Here is a 23,211-nt window from a genome sequence, read left to right as displayed (position 1 = left end):
GCCCAGCTTCATGGAGACGGTTGCGAATGGTCCTCGCCGATACCCCAGGAGCAACAGTGTCCCTAATTTGCTGGGAAGTGGCGGTGCGGTCCCCTACGGCACTGCGTAGGATCCTACGGTCTTGGCGTGCATCCGTGCGTCGCTGCAGTCCGGACCCAGGTCGACGGGCACGTGCACCTTCCGCCGACCACTGGCGACAACATCGGTGTACTGTGGAGACCTCACGCCCCACGTGTTGAGCAATTCGGCGGTACGTCCACCCGGCCTCCCGCATGCCCACTATACGCCCTCGCTCAAAGTCCGTCAACTGCACATGCGGTTCACGTCCACGCTGTCGCGGCATGCTACCAGTGTTAAAGACTGCGATGGAGCTCCGTATGCCACGGCAAACTGCCTGGCACTGACGGCGGCGGTGCACAAATGCTGCGCAGCTAGCGCCATTCGACGGCCAACACCGCGGTTCCTGGTGTGTCCGCTGTGCCGTGCGTGTGATCATTGCTTGTACAGCCCTCTCGCAGTGTCCGGAGCAAGTATGGTGGGTCTGACACACCGGTGTCAATGTGTTCTTTTTTCCATTTCCAGGAGTGTATTTACGCAGTAAGCCTTTAAAACCTTATTTACTTGCCATTCCTGGCGTCTCATGCTTTCTGCTTTGTTTGTGGCCGCTTGCCTTTAATATTTCAATACCTGTTATTTGTAAGTTGCTGCGAGTTTTAAATAATTTTTAATTTCTTGCCATTCCTGGAGTGTAAGGCCTTCTGCCCAGATCACAGTGGCTTGCTTTCAAAATATTATCTGCTGTATCCATATTTAATGGTTATTTGCTAAATTGTAACTCACTGAAAACACTATTATTTACACAGTTGTTTATTCCTTCATTAATAACGGGTGGTATTTTTATTTATTGTTGAGTCTGGAATTACTGGTTGAAAATAAATTGTGTGTAACTGTAAAAGGCAACCAATAGTAACTGATTACGTCCCCGTCCACAATCGTAGCCGAATACTGTCTTCCCTTGACTACCAGGTTTCACTAACACCGCACTCCAAAACATCAGAATAGTGGTGTCTCCCCTCAGGTCGCCGCGACACTCGCCGGCGACGGTCATTCGAGGGGGAGCAGAACCGGTATTCATCACTGATAACAATGCGACACCATTCATCGACAGTCAGTGCTTCCTGGTGAAGGAGCCACTCCAGACGCAGTCGTCTTTGTTGTGATCTTAACGGCGGCCTACCCATGGGACAGTAATTCCCTAGTCCAGGTCCTACTGGTCTCTGAGTAATGGCGCAGGATGAGACAGAATGTTGCAGCGACTCCGTTATTTGTTTTCGGTTGGCAGGTGCTGGTGTCACGAAGTGCTTGGTTCACAGTACGGCGATCTTCTGAAATTTTGACGACGAGTATACCTGCCCTTATTTTTTCTTGCAGTCCAACGTAGGGCCAGTGTCGCATTCTAATGCTCTACAAATCCGCATATTGGACGACTCAAATATCTGGCCAAATGGAGACTAACAATGACAGCCTTTTCAAGCTCTGTGAGGTGCTGATATATCTGTGCCACACAACTACGCGTCATCTCCGTGTCCTCCAGACTGATGAGAGTTTGACTCCTGTTCATGCCCCTTATATATCCTACCAGTCCTGGTAAGAATACTAAACACAAACAGAACTACTGCCCTCTGGTGGCCATCCTACCTGTCACAGAGAATTAAAACACTGATCACTTACATACACTATATTATCAAAAGTATCCGGACAACCCCCAGAAAATAAGTTTTTCATATTAGGTGCATTGTGCTGCCACCTAATACCAGGTACTCCATATCAGCGACCTCAGTAGTCATTAGACGTCGTGAGAGAGAAGAATGGGCCGGCCGAAGTGGCCGTGTGGTTAAAGGCGCTGCAGTCTGGAACCGCAGGACCGCTACGGTCGCAGGTTCGAATCCTGCCTCGGGCATGGATGTTTGTGATGTCTTTAGGTTAGTTAGGTTTAACTAGTTCTAAGCTCTAGGGGACTAATGACCTCAGCAGTTGAGTCCCATAGTGCTCAGAGCCATTTGAACCATTTTTTAGAGAAGAATGGGGCGCTCCGAGGAACTCACGGACATCGAACGTGGTCAGGTGATTGGGTGTCACTTGTGTCATACGTCTGTAAGCGAGATTTCTACACTCCTATACATACTTAGGTCCACTGTTTTCGATGTGATAGTGAATTGGAAACTTGAGGGGACACGTAAAGAACAAAAGCGTACAGGCCGACCTCGTCTGTTGATTGACAGATACCGCCGACAGTTCAAAAAATGGTTCAAATGGCTCTGAGCACTATGGGATTTAACATCTGTGGTCATCAGTCCCCTAGAACTTAGAACTACTTAAACCTAACTAACCTAAGGACATCACACACATCCATGCCCGAGGCCGGATACGAACCTGCGACCGTAGCAGTCTCGCGGTTCCGGACTGAGCGCCTAGAACCGCTAGACCACCGCCGCCGACAGTTGAAGAGAGTCGTAATCTGTAATAGGCACACATCTATCCAGACCATCACACAGGAATTCCGTACTGCATCAGGATCCACTGCAAGTACTATGACATTTAGGCGGAAGGTGAGGAAACTTGGATTTCATGCTCGAGCAGCTGCTCATATACCAAAGATCACGCCGGTAAATGCCAAACGACGCCTCGTTTAGTATAAGGAGCCTAAACGTTAGACGATTGAACAGTGGAAAAACGCTGTGTGGAGTGACTAATCGCGGTACACAATGTGGCGATCCGATGGCAGGGTGTGGGTATGGTGAATGCCCGGTGAACGTCATTTGCCAGCGTGTGTTGTGACAAGAGTAAAATTCGGAGGCGGTGGTGTTATAGTGTGGTCACGTTTTTCACGGATGGGGCTTGCACTCCTTGTTGTTTTGCGTGTCACTATCACAGCACAGGCCTACATTGATGTTTTAAGCACCTTTTTGCTTCCCCCTGTTGAAGGGCAGTTCAGGGATGGCGATTGTATCTCTCAACACGATCGAGCACCTGTTCATAATACACTGCCTGTGGCGGAGTGGTTACACGAGAATAACATGCCTCTAATGGACTGGCCTACACAGACTCCTGACCTGAATCCTATAGAACACCTTCGGGATGTTTTGGAATGTCGACTTCGTGCCAGGCCTCACCGACCGACATCGATATCTCTCCTCAGTGCAGGAATGGGCTGCCATTCCCCAAGAAACCTTCCAGCACCTGACTGAACGTATGCCTGCGAGAGTAGAAGCTGTCACCAAGGCTGAGGGTGGGGCAACACCATATTGAATTCCAGCATTTACGACGCCACGAATTTGTAAGTCATTTTCAGCCAATACACATAGCGTACCTGCCGATGGTGTATATGTGTACTAAGTTGCATTAACATTTGACCATATTTTATGGGTGTCGCACTTTTTTTGTTAGGCAGTGTCCTTTAGCTATAGTGTTTTATTCAATGCATACACACCATTGGCAGTTTCTGTGTAATAGGGCCGATTTCATTGTTGCTCCCTGGCTCAGTGTTAGCGTGATGTGGCACAATGATAAGGCACTGGTCTTACAGGAGAAAGTATGCTGGATCACAACCCCACTTGTTTGTCCACAATTTCATTATCGTTATTTCTCATCTGTGGGGACGCATGACTGTCGGTGATCAAGATGATCGGTGACGATCGAAATGCTATTGTTCATAACAATCCGTATCCAAAGTCAAACGTCTGAAAAGATGTTCCTGATCTAAAAATCAGAATATCTGACATGGGAAAGAAAAAGGAAGGGCTGAAGACTTCAGACTGCGTGTGGAAATGAACAACTGTCCTGAGAAGCAGTTGAAGCTGGTAGGAAATTTGCAAATAAGTTCAAGGTCAAAAACTATGCTAAAGACCCATTTCAAATTCAAAAGTGGCTTCATCCTTTCCTCATTATTCATAGTCTCCTTACTGGAAAGTGTAGTGTTTTTAGGAAACCTCAGGGTACTGATGTATAAAGTAAGAATTGGACAGCCAGTAATGAGTTTGAGGGGAAGTGACAGTCAAAGGGCTGCTGTGACTGAGTCCTCTGCCAAATTTAAATTCCCTGGTCGCAGGAAGATCTACGCTTCCAAAGAATGGGGCTGCAGTAAGTATAAGCGTGAGGTCTATGAATAACTGAGATTCAGGATGACTTGTCAGCTGCGGATGTGATCTGAAATATCGCCCTACAGCGCAAGGCTTCGCTTAGCCTATTGGACGTGTCCCATGGCAGACTTAGCAGAAATGCGTCACAGCATGGTGTCGCAAGAAACCGCAGGGAGATGAACCAGTATGTGCTTTGTTGATAATCCAGAAGTCACCACCCAGGCCTCCTGAAACTCGAAGCTGCTACACTATCATGGCACATGTGGTATACCGCTCACACAGCAGAAAGATTGCGACACTGAGGTGGTGATGTCACGACTGGCCATCAATTACACGTCGCGCCTCGGTTCTGATGTGACTTGCGGGAAGAAAAGGAATGCTGTTTCAGAAACAGGGGGAACTACGAGGGGAAATGGATCATCAAGCTGTCTCTTCTCTACACTACTAGCTGTGGGTCGAACAGCTACGCCTGTCCAACTGCTGCTTACATGGTGCCTTCCAGCCTAAGAGCCACATGCTGGCCGACCTCCATTCAGAGTGCCTACTTGAGGGTACGCAGTTCATGCCAGGCCACCTAGCTGCAGAGGCATCATCACCCTGTGTGAACAGACTTATGCTACTCAACGCTCTGTCTGGCGACCGCTGTTGCTGCTCATCACCCTATGCAATCACACTCCTTGGCTGTCTTCACACTGATGATGCCATCATTACTGGAATCCCAAGTTCGACTCTGCGCACCTTCGCGCCTCGCACTGAAACGCGTCCAACAACAGCAAGTGTGGGCGTCCTGTCGACGGCCGGCTCAGCTGCATGCCGCCAGACTGATGCCCTGACATGGCAGTTCCTCGCCGCCACTCTGCTGATGCGGTCGCACTGCTATGGCTGCTCACACCAGGGCCACCCGTGCCTCCGAGACTGCTCGCTGAGATCAGAACATTCAACGCTATCCCGGCCCGATTCCTGACTCTAACCGCTTGGCAACACTGTGATGGGCCGGCCGGAGTGGCCGAGCGGTTAAAGGCGCTACAGTCTGGAACCGCACGACCGCTACGGTCGCAGGTTCGAATCCTGCCTCCGGCATGGATGTGTGTGATGTCCTTAGGTTAGTTAGGTTTAAGTAGTTCTAAGTTCTAGGGGACTTATGACCACAGCAGTTGAGTCCCATAGTGCTCAGAGCCATTTGAACCAACACTGTGATGGTTGTACGTTTCACTTGGAATAAACGTGTCTGTGTCATTTATGACTGGATGCTGGACATCCAGTTGGTTTCACCGTCCTGTTGCAACGACGCCCAGGCTGGAGAAATGCATGCCGCCCTGACCTCTAGAAGTACGGCTCCACCATCACGACTTCTACAGCCCAGAACAAGAACCAGTTGATACTTTGGCAAGCGCCTTTTTATACCGAGAGAGAAGGAGACAGTGACAGTGGGGGAGAGACAGAAGAATAAGAAATACTGAACGATCGTAGACAGTGGTTGTCAGAGTGAAGGAGACAATGGCAGTGTGAGTGAAAGAGTGGGACATAACGGCAATGGAAGGTAGTTGGCAGTGACAGAACAATGTTAGGAAAAGAGTGAAGGAGACAGGGTCTCTGGGAGAGGAATACAGAAAAGGTGAAAGTGTATGTGAGTGAGAGCTAATGATTATGAGAGCTAGAGTCTATGACAAAGGCAACGAGGAAGAGATAAATGTTCACAATGAGAAAGGAGCCGTTGGAACGAATGAATAAGACAACAGCACTAAGAGAGAGCAAGAGGGAGACGGTGACAGTTAGAGGAGAACATAGTAGTAGAGCGGAACGGAGGAGACTGCAGCTGTGACACGGGAGGCAGTGACAGAGTGACTCAAAGAAGTAATGAGTTGGTCTGAATGAGTGAATGAGAATGGGCAAGTGGGAGTGGATGGGAACGAGCAATTTACAGCGATGGACTAGGGGGTATGAGCGAGTTAAAGTTAGAGGAACTTGTGGGGGAGAGGTGAGTTGCATGTCAAAAGAGCAGGATATATATTCCTACGCCGTAATTTTGGAAAAAAAGGTGCTGAGGATGATAGAATGAGGTAGCTGGTACCTCACTTTTAATTCAGACTCTTTTAAACAGGAGCATATTCGCATTTTTGTTCTCTTGTGGTCTAGGGTAGCGTCTTTCATTACTAATCGAAACGTCCTCGGTTCCAGGTTTTAACCCCACCGCCGCTTCAATTTTGAATGCAAATCATCAGCATTGGCGGTCGAAGACTTCCGGCATAAGAAGTAACCCTAATTCTTCCAACGGCCTTGTAAAAGAGGGCGGAGGAGCAGAGAGAGGTTCAGGACACGCTCTTGCCTTTGTGGCAAACTGTCCCTAAAGGTGGGAGAATCAGCAATTATAAATGGCATTAGAAGCAGAAGGCAATGGAAACCACTGCAGTAATGTGAATCCGAAGTACAGCCTGTAACTGAAAAACTGTCATGATGACATCCCCAGTGGAAAAAAGATTCTGGTCTATTCCCTCATTCAGATCTTCAGGAGGGGACTTCCAAGTGGGAGATGACCAAGAGAAAAAGATTGAATAATCAACGAAAGGATAACGTCGGGGCGTGGAATATCAAAAGTTTGAAGGTGGTAGGGAAGCCAAAAAATTTGAAAAGGAACATGCTGATACTCAGTCCAGATATATTGGGGGTCAGTGAAGTGCAATGTAAAGAAGACAAGGATTTCTGATTAGATGAGTATAGGGTAATATCAACAGCAGCAGAAAATGGTATAATGGAAGTAGGATTAATTATGAATAGGAAGGTAGGGCAGAGAGTGAGTTACTGTGAACAATTCAGTGGTAGGTTTGTTCTCATCAGAATCGATAGCAAACCAACACCGACAACGATAGATCAGGTATACATGACGACATCGCAAGCTGATGTGATAGAGTAAGCACATGAGGATACTGAATGGGAAATTCAGTACGTAAAGGAAGATGAAAATCTAATAGTTATGGGGAACTGGGATGCGGTTGTAAGGGAAAGAGTAGAAAAAAAAGAATATGGGAGAATATGGGCTCGGTATTTGGAATGAGAGAAGTGAAAGACTAATTGAGCTCTCCAACAAATATCGGCTATTAATAGTGAATACTCTGTTCAAGAATCGCAAGAGGAGGAGGAATACTTGGGAAAGACTGGAAGATAAGGGAGAATTTCAGTTAGAATACATTATGGTGAGGCGTGAACTCCGAAATCAGATACTGGATTGTAAGGTGTACCCAGCAGAAGTATGGACTCAGATTACCATTTAATAGTGATGGAGAGTAGGCTGAAGTTTAAGAGACTAGTCAGGAAGAACCAGTATGCAAAGAAGTGGGACACGGAAGTACGAAGGAATGAAGAGTTTCACTTGAAGTTCTCTAAGGCTGTAGACATTATAAGGCGTAGCTCGGTACCCAGTTTAGTTGAAGAGGAATGGACACCTCTAAAAAGGGTAATCACAAAAGTTGGAAAGAAAAAGGTGGGTATAAAGAAGATAACAGCGAAGAATCTGTGGGTAAAACAAATATACTTCAGCTGATCGACGAAAGAAGGAAGTACAAAACTGTTCAGGGAATTTAAGGAATACAAAAATACAAGTCGCTTAGGAATGAAACAAATAAGAAGTGCAGGGAATCAAAGGTGAAATGGCTGCATGAAAAAATGTGAAAAGATCGAAAAGGAAATGATAGTCAGAAGTATTGACTCAGGATAAATAAAAGCAAAACAATCTCTAGTAAAATTAAAAGCAAAGGTGATAACATTAAAAGTTCAGTGGGAATTCCATTGTTAAATGCAGAGCAGAGAGCAGATAGGATGAAACAGTACAGTGAAGGCCTCTATGAGGGGAAAAACTTGTCTGATATGATAGAAAAAGGAAAAGGAGTCGATATAGAAGAGATAGGGGATCCAATATTAGAACCGGAATTTAAAAGAGCTTTGGAAGGCCTAAGAAGAAATAAGGCAGAAAGAATAGATAACATTATGTCAGAATTTCTAAAATCATTGGGGGAAGTGGCAACAAAACGACTATTCAGTTGGTGTGTAGGATATATGGGTATGACGGTATACCATCTGTCTTTCGGAAAAATACCATCCACACAATTCCGAAGACAGCAAGAACTGACAAGTGTGAGAACTATCGCACAATCAGCTTAACACCTCATACATGCAATCTCTGAGAAGAATAGTATACAGAAGAATAGAAAAGAAAGCTGAGTATGTTTTAGATGACGATCAGTTTGACTTTAGGAAAGGCAAAGTCACCAGAGAGGCAGTTCTGACGTTGACGTTGACAATGGAAGCACGACAAAAGAGAAATCAAGATACACTCGTAGGATTGGTCGATCTGGGAAAAGCGTTCGACATTGTAAAATGAGTAAGACCTTCGAAATTCTGAGAAAAATAGGGGTAAGCTATAGGGAGAGACGGATAATATGCAATATGTACAGGAGCCAAGAGAGAATAATAAGAATGGAAGTCCAAGAACGAAGTGCTGTGATGGAAGACTTGCGTGATCTGCTGAATGGAATGAACAGTCTAATAAGTACAGCATATGGATTGAGAGTAAATCTAAGAAAGACGAAAGTAATGAGAAGTAGCAGAAATGAGTACAGCGTGAAACTTAACATCAGGATTGATTATCACGAAGCAGATAAAGTCAAGGAGTTTTGCTACCTAGGTAGCAAAATAACCCATGACGGACATACCAAGGTGTACGTAAAAAACAGACAAGAACTGAGGAAAAGGGCATTCCTGGCCAAGAGAAATCTGCTAGTATCAAACATAGGCCTTAATTTGAAGAAGAAATTTCTGAGAATGTACGTTTGTAACACAGCATTGTATGGTAGTGAAACATGGACTGTTGAAAAAAGGGAACAGAAGAGAATCGAAGCACTTATGATGTGGTGCTACAGGCGATTGTTGAAAATTAGGTGGACTGATAAGATAAGAATGAGGAGGTTCTGCGCAGGAATGTAGAGGAAAGAGTACATGGAAAAGACAGACAAGAAGAAAGGGCAGGATGTTAGGACATCTGTGAAGACATCAGGAAATGGCTTCCACGATACTAGAGGGACCTGTCGAAGGTAAGAACTGTAGAGAAAGAGATTGGAATACATCCAGCCGATAATTGACGACGTAGGTTGGAAATGCTACTCTGAGATGAAGAGAGCATTTTTTCGCTAGTTTGTCCGAAACAATGTATTATATGTAGGTCGAGAATTTGCAGTCGACCTCGGATTTGTGAACAGAGCGGCATGTTCAGAGGAATTACATCGCCAGCTCTACAGATTTTTTAAACATTTTTTGTAGGGAATACTCATACATCAGAAGACGACCGGATGCGGCGGAGGGTAGAGGGCGCGCTGCAAATCGTAGCTGCCATCGCCTCCGGCGTAAGGCGCGCTCTGTGCCTCAGGTGGAGGAGTGCAGCGGGTACGGCGGCCAGAGATGGGATCGTGCGCACGGCGCTGCGCCAGGGCGTCGCCCCTTTACACGGGGCACAGCCGGCCCCGTTTCATTCCGGCAGGCGCGACACGTCGCTCACGTGCCGCTGCGGGTCGTCGACACCCGCGTCTCTGCTGCTGCTCTCCACCTGCTGCCATGCGGTCCGCGGCCACTGCGGACATCTCGACCGTATTCCAATGCCGCACTAGAAGACAGTGAAACGCTGAGTGTAGCCCTGAATGACCATTTTCTTGTGGGTGTTCACAGCCTCAACGTGTTTTGAGAATGGAAGCATGGCCCAAGTAGGCTGTATTCTTTTTATTGTCCTTGCAATTGGTCAGTTTCAACCGTGGCTCATTTTCAAGCACATATCTTAAGCCTGCAGTTTCTTTACACATTGTAATAGATCGCTGATGCATGCGGTGAGGTATACGTCCTATTTGCGTGCGTATGTGGGCATAAAATACACTAAATGTACATGTGTTAGTGAACATTAACATGTTGAGTCCATCCTTCGCCTTGACAGCGGCGTCGTCTCTGCAGGGGACAGTTTCAACGAGGTAACTGTATGTCTGTGGAGGAACGGCAGCCCATTCTTCCTCAAGAGCCAAAAGCAAAGAAGTTAGTGATGTTGGACGCTAGGGTCCGGGGCGAAGGCTACCTTCGGACTCAAATGGGTATAGATCAGCACTCTGGGCAGCCCAGTACATTTCTTGTATGTGATTGTCCACAAACCATCGCCTCATAAATACTTCTTTATGGCAGGGTGCATTGTCATGCTGATGCAAACAATCATAGCCTCCGAACTGTTCCTCTACGGCCGGCCGGAGTGGCCGACCGGTTCTAGGCGCTACAGTCTGGACCTGCGCGACCGCTACAGTCGCAGGTTCGAATCCTGCCTCGGCCATGGATGTGTGTGATGTCTTTAGTTAGCTTTAAGTAGTTGTAGTGCTAGGGGACTGATGACCTCAGAACTTAAGTCCCATAGAGCTCAGAGCCATTTGAACCATTTTGTTCCTCTACTGCAGCCGTTACACAATGTGTTCGTAACCTTCCGCTATCAGCGTTTTCTTAAACATAATAAGGGGACTACACCCTAACCGGGGAACACACACCCGTACCGTAATACCACCTCCTCCGAACTTCGCTGTACGCCACTACTGGCGCTATAGATAACGGCGCCGGCCGGAGTGGCCGAGCGGTTCTAGGCGCTTCAGTCTAGAACTGCGCGATCGCTACGGTCGCAGGTTCGAATCCTGCCTCGGGCATGGATGTGTGTGATGTCCTTAGGTTGGTTAGGTTCAAGTAGTTCTAAGTGCTTGGGGACTGATGACCTCAGATGTTAAGTCCCTAGTGCTCAGAACTATTTGATCCATTTGAACAGATTACGGCGGGTAATGTTCTCCAGGCATTCCTAAGTCCCAAGAAGCTCCATCTGATTGCCATACAGGTAGGTTGTAGCGTGATTCGTAGCATCAGATCTCTCACATCCAGTCAGCCACTGTGCAGTGACGTCGCTCTTACACCAAGCATTGCTTAGCACTGACCTCACAAATGTGTGGCTACTCGACAACTGTACGCCGTTCGCTTTAACTCACTGTGTACGGCCACTGTGCCAGCTGAATTGCTGCTAGGTCTTCCGCTGACTTTTTACAGTCGCCTTCCGCAGTACTCGACGGTCCCTATCCGTCAGTAGATGAGGTCTGGGTGATCTTGGTTTAGTTGCGGTTGTTCCTTCGCGTTTCCACTTCACAATCACATCACCAACAGCCACCTTAGGCAGCTTTTGATGGGTCAAATGTCCCTGAGGGATTTGTCACTCAGGTGACATCCAATGACCAGTCAACGAAGTCATTGAGCTTTCTTGACCGACCTATTCTGGTTTTGCTGCTTTTCTACTGACAACACAATACTCCCCACCTTCTTTTGTACTGCGAGGTCTGTCCCTCGCACCATGCAGCGGTCAGTTCTGCATCACACAGAAGTGTCCAGATGATTTTGATCAGATAGTGCACTGTTGCCACGTCGGGGAAGACTTCCGCTTAGCTTTAGGCCCGCAAAAACAATTGGCACATGATTTCACAAAACAGGAAACGTAAACTTGTGCAATGAGTCGTTCTACCGAACTGCAGCATCTCTATGTAATCCACAAAGGCAGGAGTAGTCACATCTCTAAACTGCCAGAACTAACCATTAATTCTTGTGTCTGTTATGTCGGCAACATTCGGCAGTCAAATGAAAACTGAACACCCGCCACAACGGGACCATGGAATGGTTCCATTCAAATGTAATCACTACAAGCGTTAAGACGTTTATCCCGCTGGGAGACAGGACGATCAATTCCTGTTTCGTAGAGCAAGTGGGCAGCTGATGGATCCACAACCGCACCCGCTCTCGCACTTTCTCGTCCGACTGAAACAGAACTCGAAGCATTCCTCTCTTCAGGTCACCAAAGAGTGAAAATCACAAGGTCGATATTCCAGGTTGTACGGAGGATGTTGCAGTGTTTCCCAACAAAATCACCGAAGCGTAGCCTTCATCCAGCAATGTGGGGGCGGACGTTATCGTGCTAAAGTATGCTTACTCTGCTCGTCGAGTTCAAAAACAGTTCAATTGGCTCTGAGCACTATGGGACTTAACTTCTTTGATCATCAGTCCCCTAGAACGTAGAACTACTTAAACCTAACTAACATAAGGACATCACACACATCCATGCCCGAGGCAGGATTCGAACCTGCCTGTAGCGCCTAGAACCGCGCTCGTCGATTTCCTCCAGTGTGGAGCCACAATCAATGCGCAGAAACATGAGGACACTTTGCAGGAACATTTACGCACCACGAAGGCAAAAACCCAAGAATGCTGTCGGACGGAATTATCCCACTGCCGCGCGGTCTGAAGCGCCTTGACACGGTCCGTGCGGCTCCCCCCCGTCGGAGGTTCGAGTCCTCCCTCGAGCATGAGTATATGTGTGTTGTCCATAGCGTAAGTTTGATTAAGTACTGTGTAGGCTTGGAGACCGATGACGTCAGCAGTTTGGTCCCGTAAGACCTTACCACAAATGTCCAAAATTCTTTATCCTATTGCATGATAACGCCCGCTCCCACATTGCCAATCGCATGAAGGCTACGCTTCAGCGATATTCCTGAGGAACGCTCCAACATCTTTCGTACAGCCAGTGTCTTTCACCGCGTCATCACATCTTTGCCGGCTTGAAGAACGGCATTCAACCGAAAGAAGAAGAACGAGAGCGGATGCCGTTGTGGATTCGTCAGCGGCTGAGCACGCTCTACGAAACAGGAACTAATGGTCTCGTCCCCCAGTGGGATAATATCTTAACGCACGTGGTGAATACCTTACAATGGAACCATTGCATCGTCCTGTTGTGGCGATTCTTCGGTTTTGATTTGACTGCCCCTTACGTGTCGATTAGGTGGTTGCGCCCAGACAAGTGACCTGAGTAAAGCACGGTATGTCTATTTCATTGGATCCTTGGTGGTATTGCACCCAAGCACCTCGTATCAGAGATTATGTAGCTGACTTCCCGTCATAAGCGAGATACAAGTTCTAATTTATCTAGTATTATAGCTGTGTCCTTCCATAAAACGTTAACATCTGCAAACTCATTCCGTGTTTCTGCTGTCTGCCGCTGGAGCAAACTATCCTGCACATTGTGCACAACCGGAACACCCGGTTGCTTTTAAGAAGAAGCTCCAACACTTCCTTACGTCACTCTCACAACGTTTCCCCAAGAATTGACATAAGATGGTCAGTTTACTGTCAAGCAGTAAAGCAAATGCTCTCAACTGTTCCCACTTACTTTCCTTTTTCTTTCCACTTCTCAATCATCAGGGCACTTGCTTTCCCCCATCTACATTAATTTTGCTGTAGCACATTCCCTTTACCATTTTCTTTCTCTCGCATCCATTGGTGCTATCATTCGTAGTTTACATCTCCGTTCCTGTAATCAGTAGCTATTTCTGTACTTTTTATGAAAGAACCGTAAAAAATTGTTTATTTCTGCAATATAGTAACTTCTACATATTGCACTGTTTATTAGAAATAACTTATAACATGTTTACCGCAATGTGTAAAGTAAAATATGTGCGAGGTTAAATCAATAAAAAAAAAAGAATATACTGCTTCACAGAAACAGTGAAGCACCCAGAAGACGTTGTCCGATGTCAATGTAACTTCACACACACACACACACACACACACACACACACACACACACACACACACAAATATGCAGGGTGAGTCACTAACTATTACCACCAAGAATAACTCCGAAAGTATGATAGGAGACGAAACGTTGTGGGACAAAAGTTGCATGGGTCACCTTGGGCAATAATATGACGTCGGTTTTTTGTTGCTAGGTGGCGTAACTTCAGGGATATGAAAGTCAACTTTGTTTTTTTAAATTGGGTGCTATAGTTTGGTACTTATTTTCTGATAGCGGCTATCGAGACGAATTCAGTATTGTGTAACAGTACGGTCTTTGAAGGTCAACGAAGATCACTAACGTGGCATGAACTTCCACTTCCAGAAGGTGTTCAAAGTGATGACCACCGGTATCAATGCATTCTGCAGTCTTCTTATCATGGATTGAGTGGTATTCAATATCACATCGGCACTTATCGAAGCACATGCTCTGACAGTTCTCTCCCTCATATCTTCAGGTGTAGTTGGAACGTCTTTATAAACAATGTCTTTTACGAATCCCCACAAAAGAAAATCCAGAGGCGTCAAGTCTGGTGAACAAGCCGGCCACGACACATCTTCTCCGCGTCCAATCCATCGATTTGGAAATTGTCTCTGCAACTCATTTCTAGCCATCAGCCAAAAATGTGCCGGTCATCCAACGTGCTGATACCACATTCTGTTCCTTGTTCCTAAATGTATTTCTTCCTATAACAGACCTAATGTTCCTTGCAGGAATGTGGTGTACTTCGTACGATTAACATTTCCTTCGATGAAATAGGGGCCTATAATTCTGTCCTCCAGAATCCCACACCATACATTCACCGACCATGGTTTTTGGTGTGCAACTTGCCACAGCCAACAACGATTTTCAGTTGCTCATTAATGCATGTTATACAAATTAACATTTCCATGGTTATTGACTGTAGCCTCGACAGCAAATAAAATCAAATTAATAAATGTGTCATCCCTTTGAATCTGAAGTTGAGCCCATCGGCAGAATTCAATGCGACTCATCCGTGCCAGTTAATTCTTGGTGGAGACTGATATGGTAAGGATGACATTTATGGCGGTGCAGAATACGAACAAAACTACTCTGGCTCATGCCTTACGATTTGACACGAACTAACACAAGGATCTCGAACCACAATGGCAAGAGTACCAATTTCCGTTTCCTCATTAGTAACTTTCCTTTGCCGCGTATGTTTCCGATGCGTTAAAGATCCAGTTGTTTCCAATTTATCATACACATATTTAAATGTACGACATGCCGGGGTAGGGTGAGTACACTGAGGATATCTTTCAGAGCATAAATCTATAGCTGTCACTGAATTTCGTTGGCTTTTCCGTACACGAGAAGCATATGGACTTGTTCTTCGAAGGAATACATCATCCACACTCGCTTGATTCGACGATACTAGTCTTAACGTACCTATCAGTGTTGTATTGCGAAACCGTAGAATTGTGTTTACATGTCAATGGCACCTTAGATGGATACGCTGTACTGGGCAAATATTTACTATTTGCACGATATACGAGAGAGAATTGTCAGAGCGTGTGCTTCGATAAGTGCTGAAGTGATAAGGATTACCACTCAATCCATGATAAGAAGATTGCAGCACTGCATTGATACCAATGGTCATCAATTCGAACATCTTCTGAAAATGAACGTTCATGCTACCTTTTTTATCTTCGTTGACCTTCAAAGACCTTAGTGTTACACATCATTTGATTCGTCTCGATAGCCGCTATCAGAAAATAAGCACCAAATTATAGTATCCCATTTAAAAAAATAAAGTTGACCTTGATATCTCTGACGCGACCCCACCTAGCAACAAAAAACCAACGTCATATTATGCCCCCCATTGTCCCATGCAACATTTGTCCCACAAACTTTTCAGCTACTTTCATACTTTCGGAGTTATTCTTGGTGGCAATACTTAGTTCAAATGGCTCTGAGCACTATGGAGCTTAACTTCTGGGGTCATCAGTTCCCTAGAACTTAGAACTGCTCAAACCTAACTAACCTAAGGACATCACACACATCCATGCCCGAGGCAGGATTCGAACCTGCGGCCGTAGCGGTCGCGGGGTTCCAGACTGTAGCGCCTAGAACCGCTCGGCCACCCCGGCCGGCCAATACTTAGTGACTCATCCTATGCGGCTTAGACGAGTATGTAAAGGATTAGAATTGCAACTCTCTGTCACAGTTAGAACAGCCACCAGAGTGCGTCACTGTTGGTCGTCTTTAATGTTGGTATCTAGGCAGGTAGTTCCATAAGGGATCTGAAGAGCGTCAGATGTAGAGTGAGCACTGTCAAGGACACGGAGATGCAGCGTGCTCGTTTGAGACTTCGTTAATAGAACCTGAGAGAGTTTGAAAAAGGTCTCCATTTGGCCAGCTTGTCGAATCACCCAGTATCCAGGTTTTTGGAGCATTCACTGTGACAGTGGCCTGATGTTCGACTGGGTGCGAACTTGAAGGCACGCGTACTCGTCGTCAGGTTCCGGTCGACCACGCCTCACCCCCCACAAAATTAGACCAATGTATTATGCGCCAAGCACATAACCTCTTCACATCTGAGCGTGCTATCGGAGAACAAGTAGCATTTTGTATATTCTGCACAACTGGTCGGAGAGTAGGAGCATCCAGACTGAGGAATCACCACACCATACGTAGGCTCTCGTTAACACCAAAGCACAGGTGGCTGCGTTTGGAGTGGTGCCGTGACAGGAAAGCTTGGACTGTTGATGAATGGAATCGCATTGTGGTCAGAGGCGAATCGCACTATTTTGCACTATTCTGGATGTCCATCGTCAGCCAGTATGTCTTCTATCTGGGTAGAGATCCCGTTCTTCCAATGTTTTGGATTGGCACGTCAATATTACTCCTGGCGTCACGATGTGAGGAGCCATAGGCTATGATTTCAGGTCACGTCTGGTGGTACTGCTGCAACTCGAAGCGTTACCGACATTCTATGCCCTCATGTGTTACCTCTCATGCCCCAATATCGTGGCACCATTTTTGAACAGACCAATGCTCGTCCACGCATAACCACGTGTCTGCTTGCTGGTGAGGTAACCCCTCGACCAGCAAGATCCCTAGATCGGCCCCTGATAGAATATGTGGGGTACCAATTCGGACGTCATCTCCGTCCCAGCACCAGTGCGCGGGATATTAAGGACCAGTTACAACAGTTGCGGGCTAGCTTATCTCAGGAGGGGATGCAACCGCTGTATGACAACTTTCCCAGCCAAATCAGTTCATGCATCCAGACCAGAGGGGTCGCATCGTCGTACTGATAAATGAACTCATGCTACTATTGAGACATATTTTAGCTTAAGTCACTACAAATATTTATTTCGGACTGTTACTTTCATATCTCAAAGAAGCCTGTTCGGTATTCTCTACCACCTGCAAACTTCTGAACCTTAAGATTTTCGGCCTGCTGTCAACAACGGATAACATATTTTGACAGTTTTCTAACAAGCAGTAAAAATCGTCCGTTGTGTAATGGGTTCGTTGGGAAATCAGTTGGTCGGCTCTACTATGCCGGCAAGATAATGGGACAATACATTTTCTCCTTTAAACAAACTGATTACGAAATGCTTATACGAGGCGTTCTGGAATGTGTGGTACCTGCAGCACTTTGACTAAGCAGAAAACATCGATCATAGGAAAAGAAGAAACCCTCCATTAATACCTGCCATGAGTGAATAGTAAGATAGCGTTACAGAAACTGCAAAAAATCATGACTGGCAGATAATCGAGAAAAGCTCTCCGTTATTACACCAAAGTTTAGTCAGAACATTGTACTAGTTTCCAGGGGTCAGCCATAATAATAAATCTATGAGAAATTCAATAATGTTGTAAGTAGGCTGTTTAGGTTTTTATATTGGTAACGCCACGTAGCGCTCTGTATGAAACTCACTGGCTGTGCTGTGTGCAGTCTGTGGCTCGTTGGCATTGTTGGAATAGTCGCTATTGTAGTGTTGGGCAGTTGGCTGTTAACAGCGCGTAGCGTTGCGCAGTTGGAGGTGAGCCGCCAGCAGTGGTGGATGTGGGGAGAGAGATGGCGGAGTTTTGAGAGCGGATGATCTGGACCTGTGTCCATCAGAGACAGTAAATTTGTAAGACTGGATGTCACGAACTGATATATATATTCTGACTTTTGAACACTATTAAGGTAAATACATTGTTTGTTCTCTATCAAAATCTCTCATTTGCTAACTATGCCTATCAGTGGTTAGTGCCTTCAGTAGTTAGAATCCTTTATTTAGCTGGCAGTATTGGCGCTCGCTGTATTGCAGTAGTTCGAATAACGAAGATTTTTGTGAGGTAAGTGATTCATGATAGGGATAGGTTATTATTAGTCAGGGCCATTCTTTTGTAGGGATTATTGAAAGTCAGATTGCGTTGCGCTAAAAATATTGTGTGTCAGTTTAGTGATGATCAGAATAAGTAAAGAGAGAAATGTCTGAGTACGTCCAGTTTTGCTCAGCTGTTTGAAAATCAAATAACGTAAGGGGTTTACCAGCACAGTAATTCAATAATTTTTCTAAGGGGACCTTTCAATATCTCCTTTTTTAGACAAGAGCTGAAAGATACTGATAGAACTGAGGTGATAATTGTGGAAGCAGCAGGGACTTAGACTGCACTTACTACTAATTACTTTTTTGGGGAAACCTTTTCACTTATGCAAAAGTGTTTTTGTTTCATGAGCTGTTTTGAATGGGAAACCTCATGTCTTTTGAAATGGATACATTGTAATTCTGGTGTATGAGAGAGGCTCAGTTGGTTGCACCAGACAAATGAGTGTCCGGGTCTGAATTTTACACCGCCACACAAATTCAGATCATTGCAAATAATATTTAAGTATTTTTAAAATCATTCTTTTTCAGATTCAGACACTTTTATTTATCGATTTTTACTAACACAATGGATTTCTGCTGTAACCTCCCATCATTAGGTGCTTTATAGTTAGATGTACACAACATTAGCTTTTAATTATAGACTACTCTGAAGTGCACTGATTTATATTTGCTTCGTGTCTCAGTGACAAAATCAATCTATTTCCACTTCAAAGGAATATTAAAGTAAAAATTAATATACGTGTAAATGTAAAACACCTGATGATTGTAGCATACAACCGAAACGCATTGGCCAGATAGAAATTCATGAAAAAGAGTGACTGAAGCTGAAAACGAAGTTATAGATATTGTAGTACAGTCAAAGACCTCAAAAATTCCATACAACATAGATAAATTTAAGATTAATTATTTCGAAAAAGGAAAGAAAAAAACACCAAAGTTACTGAATTGGTTATCAAAACCGGCTTTCTCAGGTTTATTCTGTAAATAAAAAGCTCAAAATGATTCTGAATGAGTTATAAGACACTACACGGCACGAAACGTGTAGATGAAAATACACAGCTCTTATAGAGCCCTCAGCGCCTGCCTACAACAGACAGCGCTGATTCATGTCGACATCTCTGTCTGAGACGCCCATTGTAGGGGCGGCGTGATAGGTCTCCGTGAGCAGAACAAGTCCGCGGACACGCCTAACGCACCGCGAACAATAGCAGGCACGGCGCAGAAAGCACCTTGTCATTCGGGGGGTCACGAGACGGACACGACTGTGAGCTCTGGGACACGTACACCGCTGTTGCGCCCGAGGGAGACGCCGGGGTATCCGAGACGACAAATTGCGCCCTGTGGGTCCGTGACAGACCAGGACTGAAACAACGCATGTCGCCGATAGAAGTGTAGCTCAGTAGAAAGCGAAACCGATAATAAAAGTATTAAGTCTTACAGGATACAATCCATCATGTGTTAATTACCTAGTATTTATAGTAGACCAATCTCTGTTCTTTCTTCCTGATCAACTACACTACCGCCCATGAAAATTGTTACACAAACAAGAAATGCAGATGATAAACGGGTATTCATTGGACAAATATATTATACTAGAACTGACATGTGATTTCATGCAATTTGGGTGCATAGATCCTGAGAAATCAGTACCCAGAACAACCACCCCTGGCCATAATAACGGCCTTGATACGCCTGGGCATTGAGTCAAACAGAGTTTGGATGGCGTGTACAGGTACAGCTGCCCATGCAGCTTCAACATGATACCATAGTTCATCAAGCGTAGTGACTGGCGTATTGTGGCGAGCCAGTTGCTCAGCCGCCGTTGACCAGACGTTTTCAGTTGGTGCGAGATCTGGAGAATGTGCTGGCCAGGGCAGCAGTCGAACATTTTCTCCATCCAGAAAGGACCGTACAGGACCTGCAACATGCGGTGGTGCATTATTCTGCTGAAATGTAGGGTTTCGCAGGGATCGAATGAAGGGTAGAGCCACGGGTCGTAACACATCTGAAATGTAACGTCCACTGTTCAAAGTGACGTCAATGCGAACAAGAGGTGACCGAGACGTGTAACCAATGGCACCCCATACCATCACGCCGGGTGATACGCCAGTATGGCGATGACGAATACACGCTTCCAATGTGCGTTCACCGCGATGTCGCCAAACGCGGATGCGACCATCATGATGCTGTAAACAGAGCCTCAATTCATTCGAAAAAATGAAGTTTTGCCATTCGTGCACCCAGGTTCTTCGCTGAGTACACCATCGGAGGTGCTCCTGTCTGTGATGCAGCGTCAAGGGTAACCGCAGCCATGGTCTGCGAGCTGGTAGTCCACGCTGCTGCAAACGTCGTAGAACTGTTCGTGCAGATGGTTGTTGTCTTGCAAACGTCCCCATCTGTTGACTCAGGGATCGAGACGTGGCTGCACGATCCGTTTCAGCCATGCGGATAAGATGCCTGTCATCTCGACCACTAGTCATACGAGGCCGTTGGGATCCAGCACGGTGTTCCGTATGACCCGCCTGAACCCACCGATTCCATATTCTGCTAACAGTCATTGAATCTCGACCAACGCGAGCAGCAATGTCGCGATACGATAATCCGCAATTGCGACAGGCTACACTCCGACCTTTAACAAAGTCGGAAACTTGATGGCACGTGTGGTGTCACCGCCAGACACCACACTTGCTAGGTGGTAGCCTTTAAATCGGCCGCGGTCCATTAGTATACGTCGGACCCGCGTGTCGCCACTATCAGTGATTGCAGACCGAGCGCCGCCACACGGCAGGTCTAGAGAGACTTCGTAGCACTCGCCCCAGTTGGACAGCCGACTTTGCTAGCGATGGTTCACTGAAAAATTACGCTCTCATTTACCGAGACGATAGTTAGCATAGCCTTCAGCTACGTCATTTGCTACGACCTAGCAAGGCGCCATTACCAGTTACTATTGATGCTGTAAAACATGTACCGTCAAGAGCGATGTTCACCAATTATGGATTAAAGTTAAGTATTCCAGCAGCTACGTACGTTTTTTGTTAGTCTCATTTCCTTGATCTGTTTCAGACCTCACGCCAGCCTACGTGAGCTAAAACGTGTGCCTTTCGGCTTCCTCTCATAGTGGGTTGGCTGTCTTGCCAATCCACAACAGTACGCATTTCTCCTCCTTACACGAGGCATCACATCAGCGTCTCACCAGGCAACGCCGGTCAACTGCTGTTTGTGTATGAGAAATCGGTTGGAAACTTTCCTCATGTCAGCACGTTGTAGGTGTCTCCACCGGCGCCAACCTTGTGCGAATGCTCTGAAAAGCTAATCATTTGCATATTACAGCATCTTCTTCTTGTCGGTTAAATTTCGCGTCTGTAGCACGTCATCTTCGTGGTGTAGCAATTTTAATGGCCAGTAGTGTATTTTCACACATGAAATGAATGGTTCGATGAGGATGAAATCAATACAAACATGGCTGAAGTTGTGATACAAGTGCAAACCGTTGAGATATGCAGAGCCTACATTGCAACAAATACAGGGCTTAGCGGGTGTAAGTGCCGCTAAGTTTGTTTCGCTTGCTCGCTGTGTAATGGGGACCTGACCTCCAACGGCTCGCTCTACTGCTAGGAGCAGCAGTGTCATTAGTAGCGAAGCCTAGTTGCTATGTAGAGAACGAAAGGTATACACATGAAGGAGATGGTTTTATGTGTTAATTCTGAATATTGCAGAGGAATTACGTAACATCCGAAGAGATAAACACACAGTTTAGTGTATACATTAGCTAAACCGACAAACTGCAGCCGGCCGCGGTGGTCTAGCGGTTCAGGCGCTCAGTCCGGAACCGCGGGACTGCTACGGTCGCAGGTTCGAATCCTGCCTCGGGCATGGATGTGTGTGGTGTCCTTAGGTTAGTTAGGTTTAAGCAGTTCTAAGTTCTAGGGGACTGATGACCACAGATGTTAAGTCCCATAGTGCTCAGAGCCATTTGAACCATTTTGACAAACTGCAGCGAAGGACGGGTTCCTGACTAGAAATGAAGGAAAGAAGATCCTAAGGACATTTGTCGGAAATGGACAGCGTACGTTCGACGACAACAAATCGTCCCAGAATAAAGTACGGAGCTGCATCGCATCCACGTCACAGAAGATACTCAAAGTGGTCACCATAGAATTGCAGGTAACAGGATTAGTAGCAGCTGTTGTGGAGGATACACGTAATCGTAGTTACACTTACGCCATGTTGGCCGGCCACTTGCCTGGAGCTCGTGTTCCTCCAAATCCAGTGCATGCTCAGTCCGCCGCCTTCCTGCGCATTTGTCTGTCTGAAAAGACCCATGAACACACAAACGCCCGAAAATGGCTTGAAATACTGTGTGATGTGGTTGGTGTATGTGAGGGTACTTATTTTGGTATAGCTGTGGTGCTGCCTCTCGACCGTCTCCATCTGCTTGGCCATACACAAACATCTTCTCGGCTTATTCCCGACATGAATACCGGACCATTCTGCGTACGCTGCGTCTATCACACACTCTACAACCCACATGGAACACAAGTGATCCGAGGAAATGTTATTTGTCAGCGCCATCTCCCGCGGCAACTATGCATTTCTGGACGTATATTCATTGGATCTTTTTTCCTCAACTTCCAGTCAGGAATATGTCCCTGCAGTTTGTCGGTTTTATTAATGTTCACCCTATATATAAGCAGTTTGATATACTGTTTCGGCACTGTCAGGTCTGAAATAAGCGAGTAAGATTAGTGTTCTGTCAGTGTCAATCAAATTAGAAGGTGAGCTCTGCAACCGACGGTTGGAGAAACGATACTTTTACTTTACATTCTGATAATCAGTATGCTAGAGGAACCTTGAAAAGCCTATTGAGCGAACATTTGACTCCTCTGCATCTGATAATGAGTCAACAAGTTCTGTATGTTAACCTTCGCTCTGTTACATAACTGAGAAGAAAAAAATGGTTCAAATGGCTCTGAGCACTATGGGACTTAACATCTATGGTCATCAGTCCCCTAGAACTTAGAACTACTTAAACCTAACTAACCTAAGGACATCA

At 45.9% G+C, this 23,211-nt stretch overlaps 1 non-coding gene and 1 pseudogene across 1 annotated transcript; both read left to right on the top strand.

The window, feature by feature from the left end:
- The first annotated feature begins 3,681 nt into the window (after window positions 1-3,681).
- Window positions 3,682-4,242, top strand: LOC124554936 (annotated as a pseudogene).
- Window positions 4,243-5,135: 893 nt separating this feature from the next.
- Window positions 5,136-5,219, top strand: Trnas-gga. Its single transcript is given in 2 exon segments — window positions 5,136-5,175; window positions 5,185-5,219. It is a non-coding gene; the product is annotated as a tRNA-Ser (tRNA).
- The last annotated feature ends 17,992 nt before the right edge of the window (window positions 5,220-23,211 follow it).

This window comes from Schistocerca americana, chromosome 1, assembly GCF_021461395.2.
Source record: "Schistocerca americana isolate TAMUIC-IGC-003095 chromosome 1, iqSchAmer2.1, whole genome shotgun sequence".
NCBI lineage: Eukaryota > Metazoa > Arthropoda > Insecta > Orthoptera > Acrididae > Schistocerca > Schistocerca americana.
This window is presented reverse-complemented; position numbering and strand designations above follow the sequence as displayed.